Here is a 23036-nt window from a genome sequence, read left to right as displayed (position 1 = left end):
ACACTAGATGCGCGTGTTGAGAGTTGGGGGGAGGTAGAGAGAGTTGGGGGGAGGTAGAGAGAGTTGGGGGGAGGTAGAGAGAGTTGGGGGGAGGTAGAGAGAGTTGGGGGGAGGTAGAGAGAGTTGGGGGGAGGTAGAGAGAGTTGGGGGGAGGTAGAGAGAGTTGGGGGGAGGTAGAGAGAGTTGGGGGGAGGTAGAGAGAGTTGGGGGGAGGTAGAGAGAGTTGGGGGGAGGTAGAGAGAGTTGGGGGGAGGTAGAGAGTTGGGGGAGGTAGAGAGTTGGGGGGAGGTAGAGAGAGTTGGGGGGAGGTAGAGAGTTGGGGGGAGGTAGAGAGAGTTGGGGGGAGGTAGAGAGAGTTGGGGGGAGGTAGAGAGAGTTGGGGGAGGTAGAGAGTTGGGGAACACTAGATCGCGTGTTGGGGAGGTAGAGGGAGTTGGGGGGAGGTAGAGAGAGTTGGGGGGAGGTAGAGAGAGTTGGGGGGAGGTAGAGAGAGTTGGGGGGAGGTAGAGAGAGTTGGGGGGAGGTAGAGAGAGTTGGGGGGAGGTAGAGAGAGTTGGGGGGAGGTAGAGAGAGTTGGGGGGAGGTAGAGAGAGTTGGGGGGAGGTAGAGAGAGTTGGGGGGAGGTAGAGAGAGTTGGGGGGAGGTAGAGAGAGTTGGGGGGAGGTAGAGAGAGTTGGGGGGAGGTAGAGAGAGTTGGGGGGAGGTAGAGAGAGTTGGGGGGAGGTAGAGAGAGTTGGGGGGAGGTAGAGAGAGTTGGGGGGAGGTAGAGAGAGTTGGGGGGAGGTAGAGAGAGTTGGGGGGGGAGAGAGAGTTGGGGGGGGGAGAGAGAGTTGGGGGGGGGAGAGAGAGTTGGGGGGAGAGAGAGTTGGGGGGAGAGAGAGTTGGGGGGAGAGAGAGAGAGCGGGGGTAGATTAGGTTAGTTTGGGGGGGGGGGGGAGAGATGATGATAAGCGATGAGTTAGTTTAGTTACAAGATGCCCCGTTGTACTACTAAATGATTTAAACTGATTTGCAGTTACTTAAAAGACAAATACAGAGTACCATATTTTTCACATATACGTAGGAATTGCTTACAGCCTAATACACAGAATCATTGCACAGATATATATGCAGCAGGTGATGAAGGTCTCTCAATATGAGCCAATATGTGTCAAAGTAACCCATCAGGCTTAGTATATTGTCAACTACAATGTAATGAAAGGTAAAGGATCACTGTTTCAAAGGAGTGTGAAATCTACTTACATAATGTACTTTATTATCAACAATTTCAAATTGATGGCACAAAATTCACAACAGAACCAGTGTAAAATATTTAAAAAGTTGAGGAGAGGAAAATAAGCCGGGACAGCAATTTCAATATTGTAAGAACATAGTAGAGGGAAACATTCCACGTAGGAAAAAAATATCTAAAAACAAAGATGATGTGTCTTACCAAACGAAAGCACTGGCAGGTCGATAGACAGACAAACAAACGTCCGTCCACATCAAACCCACCAAGAAGCAACAGTATCTCCATTATGACAGCTGCCACCCATTCCATACCAAACAGTCCCTTCCCTACAGCCTAAGTCTTCGTGGCAAACGAATCTGCTCCAGTTCTGAATCCCTGACCTATTACACCAACAACTTGAAAACAGCTTTCGCATCCCGCAACTACCCTCCCGACCTGGTACAGAAGCAAATAACCAGAGCCACTTCCTCATCCCCTCAAACCCAGAACCTCCCACAGAAGAACGCCAAAAGTGCCCCACTTGTGACAATACTTTCTGGGACTGGATCAGACTCTGAATGTGGCTCTTCAGCAGGGATACGACTTCCTCAAATCCTGCCTTGAAATGATATCCATTCTTCATTAAATCCTCCCCGCTCCACCAAGAGGGTCTTTCCGCCGTCCACCTAACCTTCGTAACCTCTTGGTTCATCCCTATGAAATCCCCAAACCACCTTCCCTACCCTCTGGCTCCTACCCTTCTAACCACTCCTGGTGTAAAAACTGTCCCATGCACCCTCCCACCACCACCACCACCACCACCACCACCACCACCTACTCCAGTCCTGTAACCCGGAAGGTGTACATGATCAAAGGCAGAGCCACATGTGAAAGCACCCATGTGATTTACCAACTAACCTGCCTACACTGTGACACTTTCTATGTGGGAATAACCAGCAACAAACTGTCCATTCGCATGAATGGACATAGGCAGACAGTGTTTGTTGGTAATGAGGATCACCCTGTGGCTAAACATGCCTTGGTGCACGGCCAGCACATCTTGGCACAGTGTTACACCGTCCGGGTTATCTGGATACTTCCCATTAACCCAACCTGTCAGAACTCCAGAGATGGGAACTTGCCCTTCAGTATATCCTCTGTTCTCGATATCTGCCAGGCCTCAACCTCCGCTAATTTCAAGTTGCCGCCGCTCATACCTCACCTGTCTTTCAACAACTTCTTTGCCTCTGTACTTCCGCCTCGACTGAGATCTCTGCCCAAACTCTTTGCCTTTACAAATGTCTGCTTGTGTCTGTATGTGCGCGCGCGAGAGTGTATACCTGTCCTTTTCCCCCCTAAGGTAAGTCTTTATGCTCCCGTGATTGGAATGACACCTTACCGTCTCCCTTAATACCCACATCCTTTCGTCTTTCCCTCTCCTTCCCTCTTTCCTGATGAAGCAACGGTTGGTTGCGAAAGCTTGAATTTTGTGTGTATTTTTGTTTGTGTGTCTATCGACCTGCCAGTGCTTTCGTTTGGTAAGTCACATCATCTTTGTTTTTAGATATATAATATTGTAAGAAGTTGTTTAAGTTCATAACAAAAAGGGTGGATGGTAAGTACAGGTAATATAAGTTCAAAGCATTATAATAATCATAAATTCTAGGTATTTAAGCAGTAAAGTAATTCTTAAGTATGAAGTCGATTGCATCATTTAGTTTTGCATATGCACAGTAATTGTACAAAATCTATGGAAAAAGTGTTACACATTTGTGAAAGTATTATTTTACTCACTGAATCTGAAATGATGATCATTAAAAATACTAACACTGAAGTAATAAAAACCTTAGAAACATAACCATAGAAGACAAAGATGTCTTAAGGAGATGAAAAGCAGGGACAGGCAAGTGAAACAGGATTGAGAAGCAATACACTGTTCAAGCCTCTGAAAGTTTAAGGAGTGTTATAGAGTTACATTTAAATGTATTTATATGAGGTGCGACAATAAAGTAATGAGACTGATTTTCTTTCTTTTTAGTTGGCATAAAATGTTTATTGAAGACAGAATGAATGTTAAAGATGAAAACAACTGTGGACGACCATTGACCTCATGGACGGATGTCAACTTGGCCAGGATGCGTGAACTAGTACGATCTGATCGAAGATTATCCATGAAAATGATTGCAGAAGAACTGAACATCAATTGAGAAACAGTTCATTTAATAATAACTGAAGATCTTGGTATTAGAAAGATTTGTGCAAAAATGGTCCCCAAAAATCTCACATCACAACAGCGAGAAACACGGAAAAATGTGGCAGCTGATCTGTTAGAGCAAACGGAAATCAATCCAGAATTGTTGAGCCGTGTTATCACTGTTGATGAAAGTTAATTTTTTCAGTATGATGCAGAGACAAAACACCAAAGTTCACAATGGTGCTCAAAGGGATCACCCAGACCAAAAAAAAAGCTAGCATGTCAAAGTGAAAAGTGAAATGCATGCTTGTATGCTTCTTTGATTCCAAGGGAATTGTTCACAAAGAGTGGGTGCCTCCTGGACGAACAGTTAACCAATATTATTACAAAGAAATTTTAGAAAGACTTCATAAAAGCGTTCTTTCTGTCCATGCCAACATTCATGATAATTAGATTCTGCATCACGATAATGCGCCATCCCATACTGCTCTGTGAGTACAGCAATTTTTAACCTCGAAACAAATTTCAGTACTACCACAGCCACCTTATTCACCAGATATCGCTCTGTGTAACTTTTTTCTATTTCCAAGAGTCAAAACAGCGGTCAAGGGATACCGTTTTCAAACACAAGATGTCCAAAAAGCTGTGATGAGGGTTTTTGAGGATATTACTGAAGAGGTTTTGGAGGATATTACTGCATATAAGTTCCAGAAATGTTACCATCAATGGCAGAAGCGCTGGAGGAAGTGTGTGCAATAAGAAGGGAACAACTTTGAAGGAGGCAACACTAGTCTTAACTAAAACAGTTAGCAAAGTTTTTTCACATCAGTCTCATTACTTTATTGTCACACCTCTCAGTATGTAGACATGTCTGTGTATTTACTGTCATTCCTCTTTCTGAACGACACATTCCATTTCTTTTGTTATGAATTTGCATACATGTTGCTATCATTACTGAAACAGTAATTACTTTAAAATGGTATTTTATATAAAGATATACCTTGGAAATCACTTGGAGGCCTTGACAGATCCATTGACCCAGGGATCATGGGTGAAACAGATTCTCGCGATGGTGGTCCTACAATAAAATCTCTGGTTTAATGCAAATGAAGAAATGCATTAACAAATTATGATAAAAGCACAGCATTTCAACAGAATTTCAAATGAAAAATATTGGCATTAGTTGCAGACAACATTTTACTTTTTTGCAATTCTGCAACTCCTTTCTGTAGAAAACACAATCCTCTACTGCAAAACAAAAATTTATTTTATATCATTCACTACAACTATATCAAGAACTTCTATTTGCACACAATTCTGAGATATAGCATTTATCTATGAACCTCAAATTTAACACCGCCCCCCCTCCTCTCTCTCTCTCTCTCTCTCTCTCTCTCTCTCTCTCTCTCTCTCTCTCTCTCTCTCTCTCTCATTAATGTTCTGTTGACAGTCTAAAAATTTCCCAATTTCCTGTTTTCATGAGGGAGACTAGGATAGTTAAAATTAATTGCCTGATGAATGAATAAAGAAAGGGAACATCTAGAAAACCGGTGGCTTGCCGGCCTGTTTACAAGATGAGGACAGCACATACCTGTATGTGGAGTAATTTAATCTTACTGTACATGACATTTAAAATGAATTATTCTGGTATTTTTATGTTCACATTAACAATTTCCTATATTTAAAAATGAAGTGAATTATGTTTTAGATTAAAGGCAAGGAAACCACAAGATTAAAATTAATATTGAAGACAGAAGCTTAAGGCTAAGAAACTTACAGCGCCTTGGAGAACTAAGTACAATGTAATAACTTACTACACAAAAATTTGAAACACTTACACTTCATAATTTCCTTCAGTCAACTGATTGTTTCCTGTTGTTGACGAGAGACTATGACAAGGATATAGAATGAGTATGGAGATCCATAAACAAGCAGCATTGACTGCACTCCTTACAATGGTAATTTTACTGGTGAAGTCAGTCATCCCATGGGAATGCCACACTCTTGATTAATATGATCAGGAAGTATATCTAGCTAGCATATAAACAGCATCCTGCAGGACTGACAATTCTGGAAAGTCTTATTCATAGAGCTGATGTCGCATGTTGTACATTAAAGAGGTAGCACGTCATTTCCAGATAAGAGAGAAAGAAGGAGCAACATGAAGAATGAAAGAAGGTAAGAAAGAAATATGCTGTCAGATGACACTTGTGAAGGATTTATTTTTCATGATCAAATCCAGCAAGGTAGAATGGTTTCTACCAAAATTTTAGAGTCCACCTGGACTGGTGATCATCCTTTCAATGGCATTACCCATGAAGCTTGTGAAGGCAATATTTCAAGTAACATCTGGATCTATATATATATATCTTTCCTGGATTCATAAAGGGAGAGAGCGGAGGCATTACTGTTTCCTCTCCATTTTATTTTTCCTGAGTACATACTTATCACAACAGGATATAGAGTATGTTATCGGGATCTGGGTGCTGTGTGTCTGGAACCAGAACCAACTCCATCGTTCACCTCGTGAAACGAAGTTCTCTTCAGAACTGTTAAAATTTAAATCAAATATGCACCACTACAACATCAAACAGTGGAAACCAACACTTGTATTTTATGGTTTATTATTATTATAATATTGTATCCCGGAAAATAAGATGTTATGGTGTAAAAATACTTTGTAACTGCAGTATCATCTTTTTTGTGGCTTGGATAACACTACTTGTCAACATAACAGTGAAAAAGAATGCAGTCCCCTTCCTCAAGATCCTGAAATGACTCTCATACTTTCTAACATAGATAATTGGTTAAATAGATTCAGACTACCTTTCCAGAACTGCTTCTTGCTACCTACGACTCACTTCTCCCCTATAATGAGATCAAACATGATTTTGGCTGAACACGTTAGCATAAATTTCCATAGTACTGCACTGCTATACATAACAAAACTACCTTCATTTTTTCAGCCTGCCACAGGTGATCTTCTTCGTGTGTGACTGGTATACTTGAAAATACATGCTTCACTAGTTCTATTCAAATGCACCAAGTCTGATAAATCGCAAGCAGTAAATTTTACTGATTATTAAATGCCCATCTCTGAGGGGCATGAACACACACAAGAGAATAGTCACTGGAGTATAAGTTTATAGTCACCTTCCTATGAACACTTTCTATGAAGCTGAGGCATAAGAAAAAGGTCACTCTTGAATGACAATCTAGTTGTAATGAAATTGGTTGATTTTTTCATAAAAACATACGTCCTTTAATGCTGGGGCATAAACCAAGGTGTATACGCAGATGGAGAAAAAAATTCCGGGGTTTTTCCCGAGCTTCCCGGTTCAAAATACACTTTCTCCCAGATGAAAACACACTTTTTCCGTGTTAAGTGATGGTATATTTTCCCACTGAACTGTTAAAACCTACCCACCTTTTGAATGGATATGTTTTTATACACAGGCGTAGAATTTCCCAGCACTTTATAAAACGAAACTCAGGGAAGAAAATTACTTTTGGAAAGATTTTTGATGCGCAGCAATATGTACACAGTATATTTTTGTATTACGAAAGTATAAATTCAAATACCACCAAACACCGCATGTTACTTTCCAAACCATTATAATAGAGATTGCGATATGCTTCTGTAAGCCAGTCATAGCTAATGTCACACGATCCCACCAGCTGATGACTGGATATTCAGACCACAGGACACATGATATAGTCAGCTAACAGCAACATCACTATTAAGTAGCATGGACACACAAACAGGAAAAGTTAATGTTTTAAATTAATATACATAGTATTGCTACAAGAAAAGAAAAGCTTTCACATATAATGTTGATATTTTTTGCGAGTGTTACACTTTGAGATATATCACACAAATGTGCAAGTAAACTTTTTAGCCAAGTCCAGTGACCTGTCCTGAAAGTTTTCCACAAATAAATTAGCTACTGCAGAGGAAAAAGAGCTTCCTGTAGCACTACATCAATTTACTCATAATAACGACATGAATGTCTGATCTTCTGGGCTCTAAGTACTTCTAAATGGCTTGTCATCAAACGCTCTGTGACTTGATAAATTCATCGCACATAGTTCAACTCGCGTAAAAGGAAATTTTCTTTGAAAGTAACTTTTCAAACCACCATTGCAATATTTTCCCACGTCCTGCTAGAAATAGGTTTGTTTCAGTAGTTTTCAGAGAGCGCCAGGTAACAGGCGTTATAGCACTTGCGCAAGCTATGACGACGTAGGACATCCGTATGTTCATGTATGTAAAACATTAAAAGATCTTACATTATGCAACAAAAGAAAAAGAGCCATCAGAGGATACTCCAAGAGCATCGGAATTTCGTGAACTATACTAACATGGCACATTTAAAGTGCATACTTAAAGAGCACATTCGTGTGTCCAGATTCCCAATGAAGTAGACCTCGACCTGATTCTTTATTATGGCATAATGCCATACGTGTTGTAAGATGAAAACATACACTTGAAATGCAGCGAGCAGTTGAAATTAGCTAATAGTGTGGAACCTTGTGTGTGTGTGTGTGTGTGTGTGTGTGTGTGTGTGTGTGTGTGTGTGTGTGCGCGCGAACACCTGTCCTTTTTTCCCCCTAAGGTAAGTCTTTCCACTCCCGGGATTGGGATGACTCCTTACCCTCTCCCTTAAAACCCACATCCTTTCGTCCTTCCCTCTTTCCTGAAGAAGCAACCGTCGATTGCGAAAGCTAGAAATTCTGTGTGTGTGAGTTTGTGTGTTTTATTTATTGTGCCTGTCTACCGGCGCTTTCCCGCTTGGTAAGTCTTGGAATCTTTGTTTTTAATATATTAAGCACTTTGTTTGTAACACATTGACTGCCTCAGTGTAAAAAATTAATAAAAACCAAATTTCATTAGCAAACCGACAAAAATAACTTCATTGTTCTACAAGGCAATTAATGCATGGCTGCCAGCAAACTGGAAATAAAATAAAATCTGAAACTAACAACGTATATTAGCCTTCCGTAATTATGTGTATGTATTTTAATTCACTTGATAGCCAATGGCCACTGAAATCCATTTTGTTTTCATTTGACATGAGAGCAGTAAACGAAGAGGAAACAGCAGAATCACTAAATGTAAACATAGGTCATGTGGAGACTACACACTTCCCCAGTATAACTCAAGACTGCTCTGCGCATCAGCCTCTGATCTATGATATTTCCGAACCGGGGCAGTACTAAGATAGTGCCGCCGCCCCCCCTCCACCCATACTCCCAGCCACCCTCCCTCGAGTGTTTGGGATATGACTTCAAAAATTTCATAAAATCAAATTTTCAAAAATACGTTCATTTTGCAGTGCACATCTTTCTGAAGATGTCTGATATATAAAACACATATATTCCATATGTTATTTGGTCTTAAGTGCGTCAGAGTGCAGTGTCACCCCTGTTTCTCCAGCTTATAACTTCTGTCGCATGTCACTGTATTTCGTTCTGTAGAATTGAAACGTGTATATTTTGTACTGGATGCCATCACATAAAATTAAGGACGGTGGAAATTAAAATGTCCTGTGGTCTCTCTCCTGCTCCCAGTCATCCGGTTTGACATCCTGCCCCTCTTAAAAATACTAACAATTATACTGGATGGGATTATTTGTAACTGGGAGAACAAGAACTCTTCAGAAAATTTGGACTCTTTATTGCCTGTTAGCTAATAACTTTCTGTTTTGGGTGACAAAATTAAATATAGCATAAATAAAACCAGTAAAGACAAGAGACAAGCAAGACAGTACACATTTCTTCAATCCTTAGCTCCTAGCACTGTTTTCTTTCTGATCTTGCTACAGCTTTACACGGCATGCTTTTCTTTCTGCGAAAGAATCTATTGCCTCATCAAAGTTCGTCATATATTTTGCTACATTAAAAATCAAAATATTGTTGTCTAATACTGCGTTAAGCTGTTAATACAAATAGTACCCAAGATTGGTGTGGTTTCTCAATCTGATTATGTCTATTTTGTCACTGTCTGCTAGATAAAACAAAATAGGCCTTTCTAACACTGCAGAAATTGTAACACACACACACCAAATAAACGTGATTGTTTAGGCACACATGGTCATTTTTATAATATGACAGAATGTAATTCATGAAGACGAACATAAAATGCCTATTAGGCCAACTACAAGCAAAAAGCTTTATGTTAGAATATAGTTTAACATTTCATTCATATGCTCCAGTTTCTCGGACAGGTGATCAAAAACTAGTAGTACAAAATTTTTATATAAATTTGGAATCGTTATATTCTTCCCCAATTTGTGTGATGTACCTGTATCTTCTCCTTCCTCATTCTAACAAACAATCTTGTCATGACTATTTCTGGAACTATACCTGCCTCTGTCAAAACGTATTTGCTGGTTAACTTCACTAATCCTGCCAGAATCACCAGTTTAGTTATCCTTTATTATTCTCCGGTTAGGCATTGTTATGTTCGTACAAACCATTTTCCGTGCTACTTCCAGAATAGAACTTAAGCGGCTGCTAGATGGGGACTGTACAACTGGCCCTTACTGGTGTATCTGGCCAAACATTTTCTTACAAACTTTCATTTCCCTGAATACGCTGAGAAGATAATACGTAATCTTTCTTATCTGTTAGTGATTTATTTCCACTCTGGTAGGTTTTTTTTTTTTCCCCTATGGGACCAAATTGCTGATGGCATCAGTCCCTAGGCTTACATACTACTTAATCTAGCTTATGCTAAGGACAACACACACACCCATGCTTGAGGTAGGATTCGAACCTCCAGTGGAGCGAGACGTGCGAACCGCGCCAAGTCGCCTCAGACTGCACGGCTACCCCGGGTGGCTTAAGTTTCATTCAGAAATCAACTTACAGTGTGTGTTCAAAAGTCAACAGGGATGCGCATCAAAATCATACGAGTAATCGATAGTCCTACGTGCACTGGATGTTAGGCGCTTTGTGAAACAAGGCTTCTTCCTCCTCAAGAATATGAATTTAGCAGCCTCCACCTCGCCTCCCTCATAGGTCCGGACCCGCTGCACATGTGTGAATCTTGCAGCATGGGCATGACAGTAAAATTTTTCCCGGTTGCATCTCGCTACTTGCTGTGACTGCTTACACAGCCAACAGCCACATTTCTGTAGCCAAAAACGAGAGAAGGTACTACTCACATGCCACTCAACTGTGCATACACATGAGCCCGCTCGCAACTGCTAAAACGAATCTAATGTAAACAGTTGTGACGTCACAATCATCGGAGGCCTTTGAAACATTTTGTTGCTCACAGACGCTTGTATGAGCACTATGTTTGTTATTGTATATGGCACATTTTCTTTACAACTTAAGTTTTTATTTTCGTTTTTTGTCTTGTTCGTGTTTTATTGCTGCAGTAGGGCTTTCCCCAGTTTTGTCCTGGATGAAAAAATTCCCGGGTCTCCCAGTTGTCCCAAGTAGTATACATCCTGAGAAACACAAAGGACATAGTTACCTGGAAGAAAAAAGATGGAAGATTTTCTTGGTCAATTCTGTGGCAGCTTATTTATCAAGCACTTGTTGAGACAGCATGTACACTGGCATTAGCTATCCTGTGCAGGGGATATATTAGAGCAGCAACTGCTACATCCAGTGGTCACGAAAATTCGTGTAGCGTGACGACAGCGACCATCACTCTGCACTTAACGTTGGCCCTCATGTAGATCACCCATTCTGTATAGCTCTTAGCCATGTATTATTTTCTTAGAAATGTGGTTCTCATAAACACATAAAAAATAAAAATATTCAAATCCTCCATTTGGGTGCCAATACATACATATTTCCATTGGAAAAGTGGTGCCATTATCAACTATGTCCCTATATTCTACTGACTTTTTCTATTCAGTGTGAAGGATTATGTAATTTGTTTTGAGATAGGAGAGGGTGATGATGAATTGGGTACTTTAATGTTATTTTGAAAAGGCCTAAAACTTCCATATGGGTGTCTGTAGGTGCTGGTTTTACATGACCCAACATCCTAATTTTACTTTTTTCTTCATAGTTTCCTGCTCCCTATTGTTGACGTGACTATAGGTCAGGCAGCATTGATTCCCTTGCGGTGACCACTATGTTTCACCATTTCTTCTACACCAGAATAGAAATGGTAACGTGTGTGACACATTTGCACATATACCTTTAAATGCATGGATCTGTGTATGGCTCTTATTATTAATTCGCTCACATATAATTTCAATATATCCTATCTTGGAGTAGAGTCTTCAAAGGTGTGGAATGAATCAAATTGTTGTTGACTGGCAGATACAGTCACTGCAAACTACTGTTATAATTACTACTAAAAACCAATTACAATTATTGTTATATGACGGTTGGAACTTTAATAGTGGCAACTATTTATTTACAGCTCATACAAAACATGTGTTTCAAAGTTTTAATCCGTTGCCAGCGATGGGGAAGTCATAGGATACTCTTAGCAGTGCCAGTTGTGTTGACAGTTCTAGCAGCACGGACTATTGCCTGACAAATTTGTAGCAGTTCTGAAGTGAATGCCATGAAGTGTTTCCTTCAGTTTAGAAACAGAGTTGAACACATGAAGGCATAAGCCGGGGGAGTGCACTAGGTGGTATAGCACTTAGCAGCCCTATCAGTCAAACAAATCAGTAACAAATTGCACTGTACGTGCTTGAGCATTGTCCTGCAAAATGGTGGTCAGGTCATGCAGAAAGTATCATCACTTCTGTCTCTAAGCTGTTCGTAGGCTGTGTTCCAAAAATGAACAACACAGAGACAGAAGTAATGACTCTTCCACAGGACCTGACCATCATTTTGCAGGACAATGCTCAAGCACGTACAGTGCAAGCCTTTACTGATTTGTTTGACTGACGAGGCTGCTAAGTGCTATACCACCTACTGCACTCCCCGACTTGAGCCATCGTAAGTTCAACTTGATTTCTGAACTGAAGGAAACACTTCACGGCATTCGCTTCAGAACTGCTACAAATTTGTCGGGCAATAGACCGCACCCTTGAACTGTCAACAAAACTGGCACTGCTAAGAGTATCCTACAACTTTCGCATCACTGGCAATGGGTTACACTTTATGCTGGTGACTACTATGAAGGTCAGTACAACTTACAAACACTTATCTATTTTGTACAAGCTGTAAATAAATAGTTGCCACTATTAAAGATCCAATCCTTGTAGGAGATTAGTACTGAAACAGCTACTTTGGGAAAAAACCATTAATCTACTGTAATACTTCCTACTACAGATTATGTAACTTAACTGTTCTAGTGAACCTGTTAGCTATTTCTATAATGGATAAGATAGAAACCTGCTTAATACGAACAATATTTCATACTTATTTTTCTAAAAAAAGTCTTATTACTTCAAACGTGGCAATGAATTTTGAAATAAAATTTTAAAATTTGCTCTCTGAGCCACATTGATAGCGAAATACATCTGCATAACCTAAACAAATGAGATGTCACTTCTGTCTTGTTTCTCTTCAAACACTGTCAGTGCTTTCTTGGACAAACTTTAGTCTTCCATGAAAATATTTATTTTATCTCTGGAGGTTGTCAAGGAAACATGTTTCATTTTGTTGTTAATAATAGCAGTGTGTGTCTGCATCTGCCACTGTTAGAACATTGACAACTGAACTTTTTTCTCCAAGAAAAAAGGTTTTGGAAACACCGGAAAAGAAACACAGTGCATCTCAAAACTTAAAGTGCATTTTTATCAACTACTCATTTTCTATTTGCCAATATAATTTGATAAACATGTGCATTAGTTGAACTGGATGTATGTCCATCCCAAGGAACTAGATTCAAAGCTTGCATGTTTGTCACTGAACTGCTCATCCCATTCAGACACTTCTCTTTCATTTGCAGTCTCGTGCCTGTATTTCTATCAATATTAGGAACCTCAGATATTTATTTCTATACAAATATAGATCAACAGTATCTGAATGCTCGTCAGTAGCTGACATTTTCTAATCTTTTATCTATAAAACCTTTAAGTTCAATAACAACTGCAAAGACCAAATACACCAACCTGAAGATTGAGAACTCCCTGTAAAATCACCACCAGCTGGAGTCTGCGTGTTGACTGAACGCGTCGACCTCAGCAGATCTGCCAGTGGCGCTCGGTGTCCTTCTGGTGTCGCTTGGTATGTCTGCAACTGCCCATGGTCACACACAACACTTCCCCATGAGCCCAAACAACAGGTAGTACCTACAAATGCAATCTGTACATCTTATGGCTGATATTTAACTATCACTCATCATATCACTATCCATAGGCTTTACATAATAATCAAATGTGATTACACTTTATTTCATTACTCAAAGACAATATTATGCCCCTGATATTTTATCTGAATCCACAAAAAAATTCATTTGGGTACTTTCACTCAAATTATTTTTATGTTTAAAAAGCCATCTAGCATCTGCATATGTCTAATGTGCATCAAATTTGTCCCACACTTTTTACAACACTGCCACCACCCATTCCCATTATTTGTCTGAGAACTTGACATAATAAATTTCTGAACTAAAGCTTTCTTGTTACTCTTTCTCTAAACTCAAAATCTTCCTTCACATTTCTTATATGCCACTGTCTTTTTATTCTGGTTCTTATGTCTCTGCAAAAAGTTTGGAGTGAATTGAATTGTCCCAAATATTAACACACACAAAAAATAATGGTTCCATGAATAAATCCTGTTTAAATCACCATTTTTAAATTCTCCCCATACATATGACATTAGACAATCTCTTGTGAGTCACTTTGGCAGCCTACTGTCTACCTTCTTTCTTAAACAGGAACTGAACTAGTCACATTCTGGACCATGCATACTATGAAAACAAGACTTCTTCACTATAATATTATTGATGATACAATAAAATGTCTTTGGTAAGTCAGAAAAAAAAATCCTCTTGGTGATATCTGATTACACACTGAATTCTAGTCATGAAGCAGTCAGTCTATGTTGGCTACAGTTTCTTTTAGATACCTCCATCTAATGGTGTCATGAAGTCAGCACACTTTTTTGTTTTTAAAGATTTGCTCTTCAGTTATCCAAATAACAAATAATCATTACTCCTAGAGAGCTACACTTAAGTAATACAGGCACAAGCTAAAATCTAACTTCCAAAGATTTTTATGTATTTTCTTACTACATACTTAAATAATGCAAGAGCCATGCAGTGCACTAAGGTTTATGAGTTACATTTTCGTGATCCTAATTTTCAAATTTTAATTATGTTTCTTCAACCAAACCTGACAATATGTGAGAGTGTACAGATGTGTATTCTTACATAAGTGATCATTTGACAGTATACATACCTTCTCCTCTTCCCTTTCAGAATCCTGTGGACCGCCTCCAGCTTTCAGCACTAGCCTCTCTATCTCTTGGTTCAGCCCCTCTATCGAACTCCTCATTGTGGGCCGAGGCACTATTGGTTTTACTGGAATGGTGACCAGAATTGCCTTAGTTGTGGTTGTACCTGTATTTCCATGCACAAGAAATTATTTTAATCATGCCTGTTGGAGAAGTTACAGCTTTCTCCTAATTGAGACTTGGCACACATCAAGCTGGAAACACATCAATATGTTGCTAACCTTGGATTTCAGTGTCTGTAACAAATTTCTGGCTAATTATTACGCTGAGAGCAGTGCAGTGACAAGCACCTAGGAATGAATTACATTTGGAATTGAGTATAAATATTTGTGACAAATAGCTTTTTTTTTTCAACTACATAAAAAAAACTGCTACTTAAGAGCAGTTTTATCTTTAATTTGCTCCAATATATCAGAATTTTTGCACTGAAATAACAGCATAATTCTATTCACTCTAACCAATGTTCTCCCCCCCAGAAATACACATACGCTAAAAATTTCTGTATTGTATGTCTTCATTAAATGTGGAATGAGCAGAAGGCCAACTCTTGGCAGAAAGTGGAGCTTCATAGACTATTTAAGATAAGCACCATGAAATCTATTAGGTACCATACAGAAATACAGTACCACTCTTCAGCAGTACACCTCACAAGACTATGAAATTCTAAGATGGGTATTAACTGACAATGGCCTTATCAGTAGTTACTAATATAGATGAAAAGTGGTTTTTTTTCCTTCGTGTTTAATAAGGAGTCGCACTGTGCTAATCAGTCCTGCATGCATCAAATCCCAGGAAGAGGCTACAGACTGATGTGGTGATGTATAGTAGTAAGCTGCACTTTTCCATCTTAACTTATTTTTGGGCGACTTCTGAGTCAATTTGATAATGTGAAGAGATTTGTTATTCGGAGTAAGTAGAATAAATAACCAAATCCCCTCTGAAGTACAAGAGTTAACTTTTTGTATGGTGGGACACAGGTCGTGCTATCAAGTACCTAAACTATATCTGTAAATATTTCTAGGGCTCACTGAGGCTTAGACTGGTTCCACACTGCTGTAAGATCTAGTGAACAATCTGATGAATTCAGGATCCTATTAAACTTGATCTCATTATAGTTATATGGGTTTCTTAGTTGGCTGAATTCTCAACAATAAATAATGTCAATAGTTTAACAGAGAAGTTTAGTAATGATCAATAAATGATCCATTTGAAGTATGATTTTGACCACTTCTCATGAATTAGGGAAATTATATATATATATATATATATATATATATATATATATATATATATATATATATATATATATATATTAAAAACAAAGATTCCAAGACTTACCAAGCGGGAAAGCGCCGGCAGACAGGCACATGAACAAAACACACAAACACACACACAGAATTACAAGCTTTCGCAACTGGCAGTTGCTTCGTCAGGAAAGAGGGAAGGAGAGGGAAAAATGAAAGGATGTGGGTTTTAAGGGAGAGGGTAAGGAGTCATTCCAATCCCGGGAGCGGAAAGACTTCCCTTAGGGGAAAAAAAGTTAAGGGCTTAACTCTTTGCCTTTAAATATGTCTGCTTGTGTCTGTGTATGTGCGGATGGATATGTGTGTGTGTGTGTGCGAGTGTACACCTGTCCTTTTTTTCCCCTAAGGGAAGTCTTTCCGCTCCCGGGATTGGAATGACTCCTTACCCTCTCCCTTAAAACCCACATCCTTTCATTTTTCCCTCTCCTTCCCTCTTTCCTGACGAAGCAACTGCCAGTTGCGAAAGCTTGTAATTCTGTGTGTGTGTTTGTGTGTTTTGTTCATGTGCCTGTCTGCCGGCGCTTTCCCGCTTGGTAAGTCTTGGAATCTTTGTTTTTAATATATTTTTCCCATGTGGAAGTTTCTTTCTGTTTTATGTTATATATATATATATATATATATATATATATATATATATATATATATATATATATATATATATATATAAACTAACAAAAATTTCAACATTACACTTTGTTCTTTTTTAATTCGATTTTTTTGTGCCTTTTGGTCAACTGAGATCTACGCAATACTAAACATTTGCAACTGGGACAAACTAATGCTGCTAAGTCTTCCACCAAGACTGTTCTACTGGTAGAAGCTTTAACAATTTTACAAAACTATATTATTCCATCCTCCACGCTGAATCCAAACTGCAACAAAATTTCAGTTGTTATTCAGGGATTTTTCTGAGTGTTTTGGTGTTAGGGCCTCATGGTCTCTGGTGGCTTGTTATGGAGTGATATACTGAGTGAGGTGGCACAGTGGACTCTCATTCGGGAGGACGACAGTTCAATCCCAAATCCGGCCACCCTGATTTAGGTTTTCCGTGATTTCCCTGAATCACCTCAGGCAAATGCCAGGATGGTTCCTTTGAAAGAGCATGGCCGACTTACTTCCCCATCCTTCCCTATCCGATGGGACCGATGACCTTGCAGTTTGGTCTCCTCCCCCCCCCCCCCCCCAAGTCAACCCAACCCATACCAGGAACCACGTGCAGAGCGATAATGTGATAAGGATTTATTTGGTTTGTACACATATTACCTTTCTCAACATGAAAATATCTCGGGAAAAGTGGAAAAGGCTGTAATACCAAAAGATGCAACACAAAAGGCACAGTAATGCAATAACCCTCCTCAGACAAAACACATGCACTGTGATGCAGTTGCAGTCAGTGCAAGAACAACTAAGAAAATCATTGTGTTACTTTTCAACTGTATTCAGTGAACCAATACATGAGGTGCATATTGGCCAACTCTTCATCAGTAAATCTATGTTTACTGCTGTGAATTGCTATTAATCTACAACAAACGCTGCCTCAAAACCAAACCTCTTCTCAACAGAAAAAAGTAGTACCAGTTGTAAACTAGAGGGCAGAGAGTAAAGTGGTATTGTCATCAACAGCACGTATCACAAGTGCAATGAACAAATTTGTCACCAAACAAGACATACAGTGCATTCCTGATAACATTTGCTCTCTTGTGCTGGTATTTTCAGTACAATACAGACGCCAAGATAAATGATGATACAAAAATGGAAATGCAATTACTCTGTAATGATCCACGAGAAATGATCCATCTCTTCTATTAAATTATTCAAAAAATTGTACCTGAACAACCTCCAAAAATTTTTTACAGTGGACTCTGGGTTCACCTTGTATACTGTCAGTTGTGTTTGCTTATACTCTCATATTAAAGTATCTCTGGCAAAAAGAACAAGCAGAACTGATTGACGCCATCTTTAATGTATAGTCAATATCACAATGATGCACAGTATTATTGCAGATCAATATCATTTTTCTACTGATAAGAGAACACTGAAATTCATATTTTAAAAAGTTTTTGATTGGGCATATCACAATCTTCCACAACAAATTAATAAAAAGGCAACATACAAGCAGAGGGTGTATCTATTAGTACCTTTACTGGCACATCAGAAAGTATTTTGTCTTGAACGAAAAGTACAGCTTTAAGGGTAACTGCACGTATGAAAATAGATACAGTTTAACCACAAAGATGTGTTCAACTTTTTTTAACAAACTTGATGAAATCTATGGTGGGGCCCTAAAACATTTACCACAGGTTTAGAGATATGACAAAAGTTACTAATAACAAAACAATTACCGCACAAAAACAGATAATACATTGAACAGAGTGAATGCAAAGTGATAGCTTCTCACATATCAGAGTGCACAGCATTTCAATGAGTTCTATTGCATTTCTTAGAGGCACCTGAAAAACTAATTTCATTGATACTATCTGTAAGAAAGGTTAAGAGGGCTAGTGGTAACGACAAGAAGTATATGACAAAATTTCATCAAAAATATGCGAACTTCAGCACTAGAAACACAGACCACTAAGGAATGCTTGGTTCATAAATATCACTTACGTAACTGAAAAATATGTACTTGCTGGTCAGAGTTTACTTTTGCATATGTACAATATGGTAATGTGGAGACATTTTTTTCAATCATTGCTCTACAAGCGTCAGCAGGAGATACAGAATTAGAGGACAAGTTAAGAAAAAATTAGGAGTTTCCAGAAGATGTTTGTGGCTTGTACTTTCTTTGCCCTTGGAGGGTGGGCGGAGGAAGCCTTCTGGAATTGTGAGGTGAAGTACATCACCAAGAGAGAAGTTACAAGAAGGAAGCAAGGGACATGATGGAATAGGAAATCAGCTAAGTTCTTTTCAACAGCCCTGACATTTGATTTTAATGATTTGGGGAACTGTATAGTGAATTGACTACCATGAAAAAGAGTTCAATGTTTTCAGCACTGTACTGTCTTGTTTGACATAGAAGCCACAAGAGATTGATGGTAAGGTTAAATGGGAATCATTGGTTTTCTCACAGGAAGTGGTATTTCAGGGTGGGAATGGCGAATTAAGTTTAGATGCCTTCCCCTCACATGTTCTTTTCTTGCTGTACTAAAGCAAGGAAAAATAAAGCCATTTCAGATGCTGGTGACCATTATCTTTTCTGAGTGTGCGCCAACCAAGTTTCATTTCGAGGTGAATGATTAGCTGTCACAATCTCTCGTACATTCTGTGCTGTAATTTAATTACTGTATGGGTACTGTTCTCATTCCATAAGAAGTCAGAAGATATAGGCTTACACTCTGTCACAATGCAAACAGTTTTCATTAAAAGATGTAACACTGACAAGTAATAAGTGCTTCCTAATACAAGATGGCGTAAATAAAACTCACTGGATTAAACTGATGATTTTCTGATAGAGTATACATATTCTGCAATTCAGATACCCATTCTCTAGAACAACACCTGATCTCAAGAAATACAGGAATTCTGAATGTATCAACATCAGTCCACTCTTTACCATTTTGATTAAATTATCTTTTCGAGTCATCTGTCTCTGACCACTTTGATGCATCCTGTCACAAGTTCCTCTATTGTGGCAACTTCTTTATGTCAGAGCCCTTTAATATTAATTTTTATCTCCTACTGAAAAGTTCTTTTATTTGTGTCACTGCTTCTTCAAGGTACAGGTCTGAATAGCAGAAAAGAAAGACTGCAATCTTATGCCATTTTTAATCCAAACTCTGTTTTTTGTCTGCAGTTATTATTATTATTCCCCCTTACTACTTCTACTTTACCTGTCTTTCCCTATAGCTTATTTAATTTCTTTTGAGAATTTCTAATGTCTAGCATCTAGCTTTTTCTAGGTCGACAAAACACAAAGAAGTATCAAACATGACACTGGAATGGCAACCCAGGTGCCTTTACTGTACATGAAAACTACCTTGAGCACTTAAACAGAGAACCAACTCTGTGGTGATAACATATTAGACCTTCTGGTGACAAACAGACCCGAACTATTTGAAACAGTTAACACAGAACAGGGAATCAGCTATCAAAGCGGTTACTACATCGATGATTTCAGCCGTAAATAGAAATATTAAAAAAGGTAGGAAGAATTTTTCTGTTTAGCAAAAGTGACAAAAAGCAGATTACAGAGTACCTGATGGCTCAACACAAACGTTTTGTCTCAAGGACAGATAGTGTGCCAAGCAAGATCGTAAGAGATGGAAAACAACCGAGTTAGAAAACTGCTGCGGAAGCAAAGGGAACTTGATAGCAAACAAACATAGCCAAAGCCTTGCAGACAAACAAAAATTACGCAAAGCGAAATGTAGTTGAAGAGGGCTATGCGAGAGGCGTCAATGAATTAGGAAGTAAAGTTCTATGTACTGACTTGGCAGAAAATCCTAAGAAATTTTGGTCTTATGTCAAAGTGGTAGGTGGATCAAAACAAAATGTCCAGACACTCTGTGACCAAAATGGTACTGAAACAGACGATGACAGACTAAAGGCCGAAATAATAAATGTCTTTTTCCAAAGCTGTTTCACAGAGGAAGACTGCACTGTAGTTCCTTCTCTAGATTGTCGCACAGATGACAAAATGGTAGATATCGCAATAGACAACAGAGGGATAGAGAAACAATTGAAATCGCTGAAAAGAGGAAAGGCCGCTGGACCTGATGGAATACCAGTTCGATTTTACACGGAGTACGCGAAAGAACTTGCCCCCCTTCTTGCAGCAGTGTACCGTAGGTATCTAGAAGAGTGTAGCATTCCAAAGGATTGGAAAAGGGCACAGGTCATCCCCATTTTCAAGAAGGGACGTCGAACAGATGTGCAGAACTATAGACCTATATCTCTAACGTCGATCAGGTGTACAATTTTGTAACACGTATTATGTTCGAGTATAATGTCTTTTCTGGAGACTAGAAATCTACTCTGTAGGAATAAGCATGGGTTTCAAAAAAGACGGTCGTGTGAAACCCAGCTCGCGCTATTCATCCACGAGACTCAGAGGGCCATAGACACGGGATCACAGGTAGATGCCGTGTTTCTTGACTTCCGTAAGGCGTTCGATGCAGTTCCCCACAGTCGTTTAATGAACAACGTAAGAGCATATGGACTATCAGACCAATTGTGTGAATGGATTGAAGAGTTCCTAGATAACAGAATGCAGCACGTCATACTCAATGGAGAGAAGTCTTCCGAAGTAAGAGTGATTTCAGGAGTGCCGCATCGAAGTGTCGTAGGACCGTTGCTATTCACAATATACATAAATCACCTTGTGGATGACATCGGAAGTTCGCTGAGGCTTTTTGGGGATGATGCTGTGGTATATCGAGAGGTTGTAACAACGGAAAATTGTACTGAAATGCAGGAGGATCTGCAGGGAATGGCAATTGAATCTCAATGTAGAAAAGTGTAACGTGCTGCGAATACATAGAAATATAGACCCCTTATCATTTAGCTACAAAATAGCAGGTCAGCAACTGGAAGCAGTTAATTCCATAAATTATCTGGGAGTATGAATTAGGAGTGATTTAAAATGGAATGATCATATAAAGTTGATTGTTGGTAAAGCAGATGCCAGACAGATTCATTGGAAGAATCCTAAGGAAATGCGATCCGAAAACAAAGGAAGTAGGTTACAGTATGCTTGTTCACCCACTGCTTGAATACTGCTCAGCAGTGTGGGATCCATACGAGATAGGGCTGATATAAGAGATAGAGAAGATCCAACGGAGAGCAGCGCACTTCATTACAGGATCATTTAATAATCGCGAATGCGTTACGGATATGATAGATGAACTCCAGTGGAAGACTCTGCAGGAGAGACGCTCAGTAGCTCGGTATGGGCTTTTGTTAAAATTTCGAGAACATACCTACACCAAAGAGGCAAGCAGTATATTGCTCCCTCCTATGTATATCTCGCGAAGAGACCACGAGGACAAAATCAAAGAGATTAGAGCCCACACAGAAGCATACCGACAATCCTCCTTTCCACGAACAATACGATACTGGAATAGAAGGGAGAACCGAGAGAGGTACTCAAGGTACCATCCGCCACACACTGTCAGGTGGCTGGCGGAGTATGGATGTAGATGTAGACGTAGAAGTCAAACTGATTGTCATCTAACAGATCTCCAATTTTCTTCTACATCTTTCTGTACATTGTACTCTCAGCAACTCAACTGCATTGGCTGTTAAGTTGACTGTGTGATAGTTCTCACATTTTGTGGCTTTTGATATCTTCAGGACAGTGTGTATGATATTTTTCTGAAAGATCCATGTTTTGTTTCATGTTCAGATTCCACAAACTCAAATCATCTTCGACAGCTTCTTCCCTCGATGATTTTACAAATGGAATTTTATCTATGCTTTCTGTCCTATGCATCTCATGAAGAGACAGAGGAAGATATGTTGACGTGTGTTCTGGCTGCTACATTAAAAACTGAAAAGGCGTCACATGAGATGGCGAGCGTTTACCAGAATGTGCTTCATAGGTACAATACCTGTAAAGACTCTGGTGGCTGCCACATCAAACCACTGTTGTAATGAATCAGTACTGTTCTGTATGTATAGTATGCTGGGTTCTTTCTTGTTTTGGAATAACGCGCATACCTAATGTTTAAGTGTTAATACAAACAGACTTGCTTAACTGATAAATGGATGTTTTGTTATGTTTCCCTTCAGAACGTTACCTAACAACTGTACTGTCTCATGCATAACTCAATTCCTCACACAGAAGTGGATGAGTTAAACATCTGAATTGAAACAGTCATACCACAGAAATAATGTTTCTGGAGATGGGTTTGTACTCAAAATATTATGTACTCACTCCCCTGTACATGTCCTAGAAGTTTGTAATGGGAATTTCTCAACACCCTGTATATCTGCTCTTGGA

General features: G+C 39.2%; 1 pseudogene; it reads right to left on the bottom strand.

Moving 5' to 3' along the window:
- Positions 1–23036, bottom strand: part of LOC126355182 (protein FAM117B-like) — a 79450-nt pseudogene that overhangs the window by 38543 nt on the left and 17871 nt on the right.

The sequence above is a fragment of the Schistocerca gregaria genome, chromosome 3 (assembly GCF_023897955.1).
Source record: "Schistocerca gregaria isolate iqSchGreg1 chromosome 3, iqSchGreg1.2, whole genome shotgun sequence".
NCBI classification, from domain to species: Eukaryota; Metazoa; Arthropoda; class Insecta; order Orthoptera; family Acrididae; genus Schistocerca; species Schistocerca gregaria.
This window is presented reverse-complemented; position numbering and strand designations above follow the sequence as displayed.